Source organism: Ambystoma mexicanum, chromosome 7q (genome assembly GCF_040938575.1).
Source record: "Ambystoma mexicanum isolate Mex_15411 chromosome 7q, UKY_AmexF1_1, whole genome shotgun sequence".
Classification (NCBI taxonomy): Eukaryota; Metazoa; Chordata; class Amphibia; order Caudata; family Ambystomatidae; genus Ambystoma; species Ambystoma mexicanum.
In genome coordinates, this window is record NC_090941.1 from 428,378,824 (window position 1) to 428,393,730 (window position 14,907).

Below are 14,907 nucleotides of genomic sequence, written 5' to 3' on the forward strand. Positions count from 1 at the left end.
TCACTGTGATAATACGAAAAGGCTTCTTTCCCCTTTTGCAATGCAGCACACTCCGCGCTCATGTCCCCCAACTTTTCTAACTCTGTCTGAAAGCTTCACAGCTCCATTTCTCACAGATGTGCCTGGGACAATTGAAACAAATATTCTAATGTAACATCTCACTCTTCATGTGAGATCACTGTCCTGTGTGTGAACCGGCTCGAACCATGCCTTGTAGCTCATCCATCTCCACAAGCCTGCCTGTGCCCTCTCACCCCCGCTGTTGGAAAATTGCTGCCACTGTAACCCTGTGCCCTCCTAAGGTATTCTCTTGATGTACCAGAGGTGTGCCCCCACTGTGAAGCCCACCCCAGTGTGCCCCCACTAAAAGTAGACCTCTGTCACAGCATATTGCACCTTAGAACTAGCAAATGTCAGCGTGCCCCATGATTGATTTGATGTGCTCAGACCCACCCCATTATCAATGTTATCACACTGACTAAGACCCCTAAGCCTGATAACTCCATATAAATCATAATGAATGATGCTATGATTTTATGCATGCAATTTATAGGTCATTGTTTATTATATGTCTAGTGGTAGTTTTTTATGCCAGATTAGTTAGTGTCAACTCTATCTCACCATGACCTCACCGTCACCCCTCCTGGACACATGCAGCGGGACGCTGTGACGCTCACCCTCCCGCCATCTGAGGAACCAATCCAGAAGGAGCAGCGCCTACTATTGCATATGTATCTATACTGTCTAACCAATCCCACGTTATTGTAGTACCCTATGTTAGTTGTGTCATCTATGACGATGTTTTCCTTTATAACTGTCTGCAAGTGTAATGTTTGCCAGAGCGCTCTCAGGGCAGCAGAGTTCTCTGATGCCAATTCTTTATAAAGAAAACTTAACTCTTGCAACCTGTTCTCTTAGTCTCATTCCCCATTGGGGTGTTTCATATTGATTTGTACTTGCATGAATAAGACGGGGAGTGAGCCTTCATATTTGGTGACTCCGTGAGGTGATTGGGACAGTTGCCCAGAGGCCCTGTGCTGAGCGGTGAGATCCGGGACGCCCCCAGCAAAACCATGGCCTCCGCAGTTGACCAGTTCCCGCACAAAACAAAAGGTTCCAAGGGTCCCTGTCATCTTTGCAAATACCCAACTAACTGCTCGCCAAGACGGGTCACGGCTTGGTTGGGGTGCAGAGCAGATTGTGGATAGACCGTGAACGGCAGCTCTCGGACCACCCTACTAAACACGTGATTACAGGTTGTGAGACTCTCAGGGGAGAAAAGAGCTTTTGGGAAAGGGGTATAAAAAACAAAAGGGACAAAAGAGTGGGAAAATAAAAGTTAGGGTGAGGTTCAGGGCCTGTGTGAATGTGACTGAGGATTTTTCTTACCTATCCTTTATATGGCCATTAGGTTGTGGTGGAAAAAATAGATAAAGTGGAATGCGGGATCCTAGCTCCGAAGGAGGGTAGAAGGCGGCGCTGCATAGCATTGTCTTGACCAATGCAGGCAACAAATGGACATAAAGAAAAAAAAATTAGGAGTCTCATATATTTAGTAGGCTCGGAGTAGTAATTTAGAATATTCTTTTTCTGTGTGAGCAGAATTCTTTGAGAGGTAGCCTAATGGGGCTCAGAGGTGGGGAGTGAGAAAATAAGAATGAGCAATAATAAACTAAATTAATTCAAAGGGGGAGCAAAACTGAAAGGTAGTATATGTTACATGTCCAATGTGTTAAAGTGTTTCATGTTGGTTTATCAGTAAGTACATGTGTATCTGTGTATTCACCAAAATAAGGTCTGATGAGAAATGTTGGTAAATCATTTGTGATTCCTGCACAATTGTGTAAGTAAAAAAGTTATCGGTATTTTTTGATGTTGAAAGTGAAATAAGGTTGAAAAGAGGTGCTAAAGACAGGAGTTAATTTGGTAAACAGGCATTGTTTAACTGTACCCAGGAGAAGAGTGAACGCTGGTGAGAGTACGAAATACAGTAACATGGGGGGAACACACCGTTAGAGCATATCTGTCAACACCTCCCTTTGTATAGCAAGACAATACAAAAGTATCATGACCAATGGGTGTCGGAAATAAAAGGGGAAGGGGTGGTACCAATATGGCCTGAAGGAGGGTCGTTTGAGAAACATGTATTAGATCTAGTATCAGCAGATTTACTAGCGAAATACAGGGGAAAGCAATTGCAAAAACCGAAGGGAGGTACTAGACCTATGGTGAATGTTCGAAGAGGTAACCCTTAGCGGTGAGGTAAGTAAAGACACATTAACAGAGAAAGAGAAGGCCCCGCAGGGGGGAGAGTGTGCTGCAGGTGAGGAATGCACAATAACAAGAGAGAATGACCTCACTAGAATTGACACATTATTGACAAGACCTGCACTGGGCTACAGTGATCCCCTGTATGTGCCAGCACCCACTACACCAACTACCCCGGCAGCAGTGACTGCCACCACCCCACCACCGTATGAAACGGGAGGGTTATATGGGCCAACTAGTGCCCCTCCAGTGAATTTAGCGTGGCTAACGGGAGACTTAGACAGACAGCTTGCACATGCCCAAATGGAAATAATGTGATTAAGATCCTTTGTGCGATAAGGGCCAAATGTTGCCCGGGGGAGGGGAAGTACCACCATTAGCAGCAGGTGACCTCACACCTCCAAAGTGTAGCGGGGGAATCTACACTGTCCTCGCCACCACTGGCCCCAGTACCGAAAGGGCCAGAGCAGGAGTGGCAATCAGGAGAATTTCTTTTCCATTTTAATGACAAACCTGTAAGAATAATATGACCTGGAACTCCAGACAGCCAAAGAGGGGTGGGACAGGGAGAGCGGGAGTCAGAAGACGAGATAGAAGAAGTATGGAGTGACCTAGATCAATACGAAGAGGGAGCAGCAGCAGCAGGGTCTCCGCTGCCATTCCCATTCGACCAAGAGGATGAGAGGGCCGCGCCAAGGTGGCAAGGGAGGTTAAGACAAAGAGTAGGGAACATGCTGGTAAGTAAAACAAAGAAGGGAACAGTAAGCAAGAAGGGAGGAAAGGCTAAACTACAAATGCCACTGATACACAAGGGAGCAGGGAGACCACACTACATACCATGGGCACAGATGGACAAGAATAACCTGTTGAAACTTCTCCCTCCACTTTCGGAAATTACAGAAGGATGCAGCCATGAATTCAGCAACATCCACTGACAAGCAAGGGGAAGGAGAGAAGGGGTTAGCAAACACACCAGCAAGGATGGCAGCAGCTGTCTGCAAATGGACAAGAGCAATGGGATGGAGAGGAGTAATACAGAGGCCCCCAATGGCAGGGCAGCACCGCAAGAGGACGAGGTGGGTACCGAGGATAAAGAGGGGGATTTGGAGGAATGGGAAATAGAGTGTTTGGAGGGCAGAAAATGAGAGGAGGACCACAAGGAACATGCTGGAACTGCGCGAGGTGGGGACATTTTTCGAGAGAGTGCAGAATGTGACCAATGGGGCATTACCAAGGGCCACAGCACATGGGAAATGACCAGCAGTATGGCCACCCACACCTGGCAGGCCCAATGGGTTACCAATGGGAGTGAGTGGGCAGAACAAACAATGCTATAATGAGCCACAACAGAGAGAGCCACAAATGCAACAAAGACGGCAACCACAGCAGAGAGTTATGCAGCCACAAATGGCAAGACAGAACACTATGGGAAATGAAAACATGAATATCTTTGCAACATCAGCGAATGGCACGCCGGCACCTTTTTGCGGCGCAGTCATAGTAGGGGACAATGTATTGTCTGTTCCAGGAACAGAAACATATGCAGATTAGGACATCCCACAGAAAGCACTTGTGTGTCCAGTCCTATCCACTACCCTACGTGAAGAAGAGGAACCACTAGTGGGGGCAGAGATAGGCAACAAACAATTAATCTTTATGGTGGACTCGGGAAAAACCGTGTCTAATGGAAGGCCGGTTCCTGCTCTCAGGCAAACATTTGGAAATGCAAAGGGTTCTCTGCGGCTATTTTGAAAGTTCCTTACACAAAAGATCTTGACATAACAGTAGGGGGGAAAACAGTGCGAGCACCTCTACCATATCATGAAGACTCGCCAATAAATTTGTTGGGAAGAGACCTCCTGAGTAAATTGAACATGACCATATCCTTTACTGAGCGAGGGATAGTGTGCTCCACTCCAGGGTTGTGCCCAGTGAGAGCAATGTTAATGATAAGCACCATGACAAACGAAGATGCTGTAAGGGGGGTGCCCATAGACATGGACATGTCCTTTTATGGGATCAGAGTGCTTGCCCGGGTAGTTCCAGATATAACACGAAAAGAGTGGAAGGTGCCCTCTGATTTCATCTTTCGCCCAATTGTAAATAAAGATGTTGTGACCGGCACAATTTTGTCCATTGATCTGGAAGGAGTACAGGTCTCAAGCAAACATATTGCAGTAATAGGACTGGACACACATAGTTGCGAATGGAGAACATTGCTGTGTATAGATCCAAACATAACTTTACGTGAGGTAACTGATGAAGAATTGTTTACCGACAATGACACTAATGGGGAAATAATAATGGAAATAAGTGTACCATGTGACATAATGATCCAACACAGAGAAATACACAACCTTCTCATGGCTAGTGTCAATGTGCCACCCACTATATTTGAGGAAGATATGGAAAAGGTACTGCCAGAATTATGGACCACAGGCCCCCATAACATAGGCCTGTTACAAGCGGTCATGCCCATAAAAATAAAATTGAAACCAGGTGCAATACCGCCTAGAGTAAAACAGTACCCATTATCAAGAGAAGCAGAGGAAGGGATATGAGAAACAATAAATGCATTATTACAACAAGGGATAATAGTGCCATCCACATCACCATGAAACACAGCAATTTTTCCGATCAAAAAAGCGAGGGGCGGGGCTTGGAGGATGATCCAGGAAGTACACCCACTCAATGATGTCATGCAGAAAGAATTTCCACTAGTGCCTAATCCACCATCAATGTTATGTAGCATACCTTAAGATGCAACTTGCTTTACTGTGGTGGACTTGAAAAATGCCTTCTTCTCAATACCACTTGATGCAAGTTGCCAATACCTCACCCCATTCCCATTGGTAGGAAACAGATACAAGCATTGTAGACTACCACAAGGGTACTGTGAGAGCCCCAGCATCTTTAACAGAATATTGCATGAAGATCTTGGTAACATTAATGTAGAAAGCATGATAATTCAATGCATAGATGATTTGTTCATTTGCAGCAAGAGTGAAGAGCAGTGCAGGACTGATTCGATATCATTGCTAAATTTATTAGCCACAAAAGGATACAAAGTGGATAAATGCAAGTTACAATACTGTCTAGCTGAGGTACTCTATTTGGGCCAGCTGATTTCAAAAGATGGCAAACGAATCCCAGACAGAGCAGCAGCAATATGCCATCTAATAATGCCTAAAACAGTGAAACAAATGCAAACATTCCTTAGGATTTGTAATTACTGTCGCACATGGATGCTTGACTATGCAGCATACACACGCCCACTATTACAGGCCTTAAAAGAAGCACAGAAAGGCAACGTTCCATTAAAATGGACACAAGAAATGATAACACAGTATTTCAGGTTAAAGGACCTTATTGTGCATGCACCAGTTTTAGCGAACCCTGATTATGATCGGGAGTTCTACCTGTTCTCACAATGCAATGGAATTTTAATGACAGCAGTTCTAACACAAAAAATATCATTAGGCCACAAGCCATTGGCCTACTACAGCTGTACTCTAGACTCAGTAATGCAGGGCCACTTCGCTTGCGAACAAGCTCTCGCCGCAGTGGCCTTCATCATAGAAAAAAGCACCACCATTGTGATGGGTTGTTCAGTGACATTATACGCAGAACATTCACTGTTTGCCATTTTAGAAAGATCCAAAAGCACTCTCACCACATAAAGGGCAACATCATATGAAATAATAATATCAAGCCCAAATGTTCAACTAGTAAGATGCAAACCAGTGAATCCAGCCATATTCATCACCGAACCATGCACAATAGAAGACATACAGGAACATGATTGTGCTACGTATGAGGGTTAAGATGGCATTCCTAAAGCAAGAAAAAATGCACTAGAGGAGGGAGAAATATACTTTGTAGATGGGTCAGCATCAATAGACAGCGAGACAGGTGAAAAACATGTTGGGGCAGCAGTGCTAAGAATGGAGGAAGAGGAGTATGAAGTGATTGTACAAACAACTCCTCCCCTCACATTATTCAGCACAGGCAGCAGACTGATAGCGCTAATTGAAGAGCTACATACAGCCAAAGGGCGTGCTGTGACAATATACTCTGACTCGGCATATGCAACAACAACATTGCACTCAGGATTGTCACGTTGGCGGTGAAGAGGGTTTAGAAGGGTAGATGGTTCCACAGTACAGCATGCAGTCCTGTTGAATGAGCTAATAGAAGCATTAGCATAACCGTCAGTGGTAGCATTGGTGAAATACCAAGCACATACGAATAACATGGATGTGATCTCATTGGGGAACGCGGCAGCAGGCGCCGCTGCAAAAGAAGCAGCTTATTTTAATATCCCCCAAGCAGTAGAGTGCATTGTAAAATCGTCTGGTACAAATACAGCAGAAGAGGGATACAGCCGTACACCAATTGCCCAAATAATAGAGCTCCAAAAACGTGCACCTGTGGAAGAACAAGAATTATGGGGGAAAAGAGGATGTAAACAATCAGCAACAGATTTAATATGGTGACAAGAGCTCACAGGGAAGGTAGTAATGCCTGTGAAATTGTTAGAAATAGTGTTCCAACAACTGCACTTCCCGACGCATGTGACTAAACAACACATTGCAGCTGAAATACAGGAAAACTGGTTTGTTCCAAATGTACAGGAACATTTGTCAAAGTTCACAGTGGAATGCACAACGTGCCAAACATACAGTTCAGGAATGACTCTCAGAACACTGCGAGGAACACTACCGCCTCCTGTGGGCCCATTTAGGGAGCTCCACATCGACTATGCGGTTATGGGGGAAAGATGCAATGGAGCAAAATATTTGATTGTAATAGTTTGTCCATTTACTAGGTGCCAAATTCTTAGTATGGGAGGTTTTCTCAAGGTGGGGCATATGTGACGTCACAAGGTCAGATAACAACACACATTTTGTAAATGATCTTTTTAAGGAAGTAACTACATTGTTAGGTATAAAGCACAAATTATGTTCGATTTATCACCCGCAGGCGAATGGAATCATAGAAAAAATCAACAGCCTGTTCAAAAGCAAACTGTCAAAAATGTGTACTGGGTGTATTGCTTGCCCCTAGCACTGTTCCAACTGCGAACACAGCCATGTAAGGACTACCATTTGAGCCTGCACGAAATAGTGACGGTACGGCACATTCATACGCCACTCTCCCCAGTAAGAAGAGTGCTAGGGGATAAATTTAAGGAATACATTATTCAATTGACATGCGCAGTGGGTAGCATAGCAAGACAGATCACACAATCACTTGCACAAAGCATAGAGACAGATACTACAACGCCAGCGCAGGACAGCCCAACAGGACAATTGATGACAGGGAAAAATGTGTATGTGCAAAGTTATGTGCGGAGGTGGAACTCTCCGAGATTTCATGGACCCTACGAGGTCATATGTAGTACTCCAACGGCGGTTAAAGAGAAGGGGTTGAAATATTGGGTGCATCTATCAGATGTAAGAAGAGCACATGATAGTACAACCCCTCAATGTGAGCAAAGTGAGAGCAACAAAGTTGCAAGTGGCTAACAGAAAGATGTGCAAAATGCAACAAATTAAAAAGGGCAACCCAAAAAATAAACTACCAGTAAAATTGCATAATAAGAAAAAAAGAATATAAATAACTGTGTATATATATATATATATATATATATATATATATATATATATATATATATATATATATATATATATATATATATATATATATGAAACAGCATATAGCTCTCTCTCTCTCTCTCTCTCTCTCTCTCTCCCTCTCTCTCTCTTACTCACTTTCACTTTCTCTGTCTCTCTCTCTCTCTCTTTCTCACTCACTTTCACTCTCTCTCTCTCTCTCACTCTCTGTTACTACACTGCAAAAAGAAAAAATAGCAGTCACTACTAAAGGTCTTTATGGTATATAAATGAGTGTGTTTTTTCTTAATTTAAGGTGAAAATGTATTAAATAGAATAGGATTGTGTAACGTAAAAGTATGAAGAGTTAAATAACAGAAAAGTAAAACATTAATGTGATGCCAATAGAAAAGAAATTTGATGTAGGGAAAGATTAAAAGAATGTATGCATTGCACTTAACAATCTTATATCACCCCTTCAGATGGAAAAATGGCAGAAAGGAGGGCCCTCACTAACGACGACACAAATGTAGACAGTGATTTGGTAGAAAGTAGAATAAATATATGGTACAGCTTAGAATGTGGATTTAAACTTTCTGCAATATTGTTTTCTGTGATGTTATTTGTTGCGGCCTGGTATTGTACAGTGACTTTAATAATTAAGGATATGAAAGAAGGGGGAGTGGGGCACAGCTGATACGGGAAGGCTCAGCGCTCATATGGGCTGGAGTTACAAACATGTGGAAGCATAATGGTTCTATAAACAACATTTTTACCACTATGCATAAAAATCAAACGGCCAAAGCTCCACTTTCCTCTCTTTCCACTATAGAACTAAGTAAAGATAACAAGACCAATCAGTATGATAGGGACTATTCCTGGCATAGTGAACCTGATCTGACAAATACTGATGTGTACACAACCACAGGACCTACCTCACAAGGCACTGTAATGCACTTTTATCCTAACACTGTACACAGGACACTCCAGCAACACAGTCCTGGCAAGTTGCTAGCATATCCAGTGACGCGACATGGGCAGATGCCCTTCCCCATAAATCACATGAGAGTGAAAATGATAAATAACAGGGAAGGGGGGAGAAGGAGATGGAAAGGGGGGGGCGCAAGGGGAAAGATATGATGTTTACCATGGCCTGGGGTTAGATGAAATTGAAGACCCCCGCCACCCAGATCAGTCAAACAAGTGGTACTCGGACATGAGTGCAACAGCAAATCAAACCACAAATGAGAGCTGTTATGTCTGCTCTCTCATACCGCATGCTTCACGCACATCTAAGATACTTATACCTCAAGAAGTGCCCTTGTCAGATGCCCAATGATTAATTCATCTCGTATTATGTAGAATTTGGAGCACCTTCCAGTCACACACAGTTACAATAGAAATGCTTCAGAATGAGAGAACCTGCACGAGCAAGACGCAGGGAGGGATTTTCATCAAAGAACCATTTTTTGTTATCAAAGGGACATGGTTCACAGAAAACAAGTGGCAGGACGAGACAATCATATGTAAAGCAGAAGCATTACGAGGCATAACTGAAGAAAACTTCCGATGGGTCAAAGAAACGTGTACTCCCGTCTCGTCTCAGCACATTGCAAAGCTCACATGGGTTACAGCACTTGAAAAACCCATCAAAACACAGAGAGAAATACAGGACAAACTTTGTTTCCATGGCGAAGAGAAGGTACAAATGGGTTCCAACAGGAAATACAACAAAACGATCATCATTCCAGATATGAAAAAATGCACAGCAGTGCTAATAGACATGTATTGGGTGTGTGGCAAGCAAGCTTACTTGCATCTACCAGCATCATGGAAGGGTACATGCAGCCTGGCCATCCTGCACTCAGCACTAATGGTAATCCGAGAAATCCATATCCAAGGGGGCAGAGATTTGGCTGGCATATCGGCAGCAGGAGATTCAGCTGACATATCAGCAGCAGGGGATTTGGCTGGCACATTGGCAGCACCCCAAGCAACAGCAACAGAGCCTTCCCCATATGACATTCTGTCTAAAGATTAGCTACAAGACAGATTGTCCAGCAAAAAGAGGTCAAACTATATCTCCAGTGAATGGTCCAAACTCCTCACCGAGATTCCTGATAAATATAAATTATTTAATTCAGCTGAAATGTTCTTTTCCTCTCTCCTGGCACCAGGACTTCAGGCGTAAGCAAACACCAAATGGCTGCAGATCGTCCACTGGGAACTGATCCAACTGGCCAATGGCACTGAAGAAGGATTCAATGTGATCAAGGTGGAACTCTGCGCCTTGCACCTAATGACAATGCAGAACTGGTACATCTTAGACCTTCTCACAGCAATGGATGGCGGTGTTTGCCGAAAAATTGGGAGCACATGCTGTATGTTCGTACCTTCTCAAGATGCAGATAATGGGACCCTCTCCCATGTCATCTCGGCAGTACACAACCTGGGGAAGAGAATGCAGAAGGAAGGAGGCATAGAGCCGAGCAACTGGTTCAACAACATGTTCAACTGAATACCCTTGTGGTTCAGCATTATGATGAAACTTTTTATTCCAGTGGTTGTTTTTTTTCTTGCTATTTTTCTGTGTGTGCCAGTTGGGCATACGATGCTGTGCAAAATCTATGCCTAGTTCAACACTGATGATGGAAACAATGGGCAAACCGACAATGGTAGCAGCCATGATAGACGCGCAAATACAAACTGGGGAGTCAAACCCACCAAAGTATCGCCTGACAGCTGTTTATCACCAGCATGGGGACAGGGTAGACAACCTATATCACATCGCAATTAAAGAGCCACGGGAACTACAATGGTACAGGGAAGTGTGGGTGGATCTAGATGGGGAAGGGAGTATATACATGACCTGTACACCTCATGAATACTCCAGAAGAGGGCAGAGCCTAAGAGGCGTCTGCAGGGCTTGGATGCCAATAAAAGGTACAACGGCATGGGATGAAGCCGTGCAAGAAGCAGAGTATTAGTAGAGGGAGAATAATAAAAAGGATTAGTTTGTTACTTTAGATGTAACGAAAGGGGGGAATGTGTGGGAGTGAGGGGTCATTTAGGCCACCCCGCTCGCATTCAGCAAAGTGTGGACCACTTGCTTGCACAACAGCGGGGACGCTTCCATTGCCTACGTCTTAAGTGGGGCTGTTGTGGGGGAAACTTGGCATCCATTTTGTGTGCCCACGGCTCCATCTTTGGACTAGGCCTCACTGCGATAAAACAAAACGTCTTCTCTCCCCTTTTGCAGCGCTGCGTCCTCCACGCTCATGGCTACCCACCTTTTCTCACTCTGTCTGAAAGCTTCACAGCTCCATTTCTCACGGAGGCGCCAGGGACAATTGAAACCAATATACTAATGTAACATTTCACTCTTCCTCTGATGTCACTGTCCTGTGTGTGACCCGGCTCGACCCATGCCTTGTAGCTCATCCATCTCCACAAACCTGCCTGTGCCCTCTTACCCCCACTGTTGGAAAATGACTGCCACTGTAACTTTGCGCCCTCCTAAGGTATTCTCTTGATGTACCAGAGGTGTGACCCCCACTGTGAAGCCCAACCCAGTGTGCCCCCTACTAAAACTAGACCTCTGTCACAGTATATTGCACCTTAGAACTAACAAATGTCAGCGTGCCCCATGATTGCTTTGATGTGCTCAGACCCACACCATGATCGATGTTATCACACTGACTAAGACCCCTAAGCCTTTAAACCTTTTAACTCCATATGAGTCATAATGAATGATGTTCTGATTTTATGCATGCAATTTATAGGTTCAACAAAGATTTACTTAAGCTTATACTGATGGTCATTGTTTATTACATGTCTAGTGGTAGTTTTTTATGCCAGCTTAGTTAGTGTCAACTCTATCTCACCATGACCTCACCCTCACCCCTCCTGGACACATGCAGCTGGACTCTGTGACTCTCACCCTCCTGCAATCTGAGGAACCAATCCAGAAGGAGCAGCGCCTACAATTGTATATGTATGTATACTGTCTAACCAATCGCACGTTATTATAGTACCCTATCTTAGTTGCGTCATCTATGAAGATGTTTTCCTTTATAACTGTCTGCAAGTGTAATGTTTGCCGGAGTGCTGTCGGGGGAAGCAGAGGTCTCTGGACGCCAATTCTTTATAAAGAAAACTTAACTCCTGCAACCTGTTCTCTTAGTCTCATTCCCCATTGGGGTGTTTCATATTCATTTGTACTTGCATGTATAAGACGGGGAGTGAGCCGTCACTACCTTGCCTTCAGCGTCAACTGTTTTGTTCCACCGGAGTAAGTCAAGGACATCGATGACTGAGAAAAGTCCGCTGGTAGGTTTCTTTGCTCCTGAAGTACACAAAAGAAACTGACAAGTGAAGATACCGCTGTGGTCGACACCCGACGCCCTCTGCCGGGCCTACGGTCTTCAAGGAGTCTTCTTTGTGGCACCAAACACTGTCATCGAAGTGCAGCGCACACCTCATATACGCAGGACATCCATGACGGATCGTCAGTGAGCACCACAAGGTCCAAAGCTGCTGTCTTGACAACGGTGTTCACATTTTCTTCACGGAATCTCGACGACCCTGGCTCCTGCTTTAAAGGGAGTCCTCTAACGAGTAATCGATCAATGAGCCGTTGAAGAAAGTCTACTAACTCAGGTACATTGGGGTATTGGAACATTTTTGACCAGGAAACAAGACTATTTAAACATATATGGACTGGGCTTGTTAATACACTTTATTACAGGTTGCCCAGGTGGGGGGATCCTCACACAGAACTGTGTCTTGGTAGTTGCACAAAGCATTCTACTATTGTTTAATCTAACTCGTCTTCCTTCCCATGACCGATGCTGAAACACATGACTGTTTGATTTGTATGCCATTAGAAATTGTCAGCATTTGGTGCATTTTAAAGGAGTCAATAGTTAAGTGTGGTACCACATAGGCATTGCATATATTTGCCATATTAGATTTGTCAAAGTACTAAGTGTGTTATTAATTGTGTATATATCTTGAGCCTTATCTTTATTTAAAGAACTGTGTAAGCACATAACATAGTGTGTGGACTTTCATTTGTTGGGGGCTTGGGGACTACACTGTACTTAAGAACCAGCCTGAATCACCTCCTGAGAGCTTAAACCTTGGTTGCTCGTCCATTGCTACCCTATAGCAAACCTTGGCTTGGGTGCTCTGTGCTTCTACTCTGCCATATAGAGGGCAGGAGTGCAGATAACCCCCGTCCAGTCTTTACACTGGTGGTAGGGATGGGATGCTAATAGTTTTAAGAATCAGTGTGTACCTTGCAACCTGCAACATATCACACTTTGTTAATTCAAGATTTAGTGGTGTGTACTAGAATAACTACATTACAAGCAATGGAATGTATTGGAAATGGTAAATTGACTAGGATTTGCTTAGAAGCTCTCCAGAGTGCTTGTGAAGCCAGGGAGTTAGACTTTGAAGAAAAGCCTAGGGCTGAGCTGATAGCTGCTCTGGTGGACAACCAGACTGATTGTGTGTGCTCTTGATGAAGGGGTGGATGAAACCACTGAGGACCCTGCCCCTGAGGTTATTATTGAATCTGTTTCTGGGAGTGCCACCTCTCCTGCTGCCTCTATTGCGAAACCCAGGATTATTTCTTCAGGGATCGCCTTGGATTTGAATTAATGAGGATGAAGTTGGCCTTTCAATATAAAAAGTTGGAAACTGAAGCTGAACTAAAGGAGGAGTTAGCACACCAAGTGATGCTCAAAGATAGGGATCTTGAACTTAAAAACAATGACACTGAATGTCAGAGAATCTAGAGGTCCCCTGCCACCAAGTTTATGAAAGATTTGGTTGGTGTGTATGTGGAGGGTTCTGATATCCTCCAATGGATTGATGGGTTTGAAATGGCTTGTGGAATCCATGATGTTGATGAAAGAGGTTGGGTTAAGTGTTTGTTAATGTAACGCTCACCTGATTCCCGCAGAGGCGCCGGTCTTGACTGGGTGAATGCCGTGTCTTCAAAGGTGATGTGTAACACACGGTTGGTTCCTCGGGCTGGACCTCTGTGCACTGTGTGTCTGACTCGGAGAGTAAGATGTCTGCAGATAGAAAATATGGGATTAATGAACTGGGGTTATTGGGTGCCTCTCTCCTCTTCCCTTTCTCTTCTCCTGTAGGACCCCAAAGGTTAACGATCTCACCTTAGGTAGGTGAACGCCGAGCTCGCCATCTGCCTCGGGGGCAGGGTGCCGTAACCAGTTTCTTCACTGGATAAGGGTGCAGGCCTCTTGACCTCAGAGGACTGCTGTCCGTCGTTTACTGCACGAGCGGTAAGTTCTGGGCACTTCAAATGTCTTAAAAGTCTTTAAGTGCGTAAGGCGTGGCTGCTGTGGAGCGGTGCCGAGGAGCACGTGAGTATGGCTTTTGACTTATGTAAAGTTCTTTTGTAATGATACCTCTTGTTTTGCAGGGTTCCGGCGATGGCGGATGGCGGGCTGAAGAGAGTTGAGGATCGAACCCGCGTGAGGAATAGAAGCGCTTGGAAGCACGTAAGTGAGCGCTTGTTGCCTGCTTCACGATGCGCACTAACTGTCTCTTTTACCTTGCGGGTACAAGTTCGGAGCTTTAGAGAAGCTGAAGGGTGCTGGGATACCCGCTGATTTCGGCGTGGGAAGGAGTGATGGCACGTGAGTAGTAAAGTTGACCAATGTCTCTAAACGCACCTTCTTTTGTCTTTCAGATGCGGAATGCAGCGTTGAAGGCCTCCGGAGCGTGCAAAGAGCCGGTAAGCTTTTGTCTTTCAGATGGCGGAATGCAGCGCGAAGACCTCCGGAGCGTGCGAAGAGTCGGTAAGCCTTTGTCTTTCAGATGCCGGAATGCAGCGCGAGGCGTTGGTGACAGCCGCTGGACCAGGTAAGAGATGCGCTGCCACTGAAGACCGTAGTGCTAACCTGTTCTTTCTTTGTCTTTATAGGTGCTGCTGGAGACTGGATTCCAGGATGGTAAGCCTTTGTTCCCTTAGGCACAGGATCAGAAG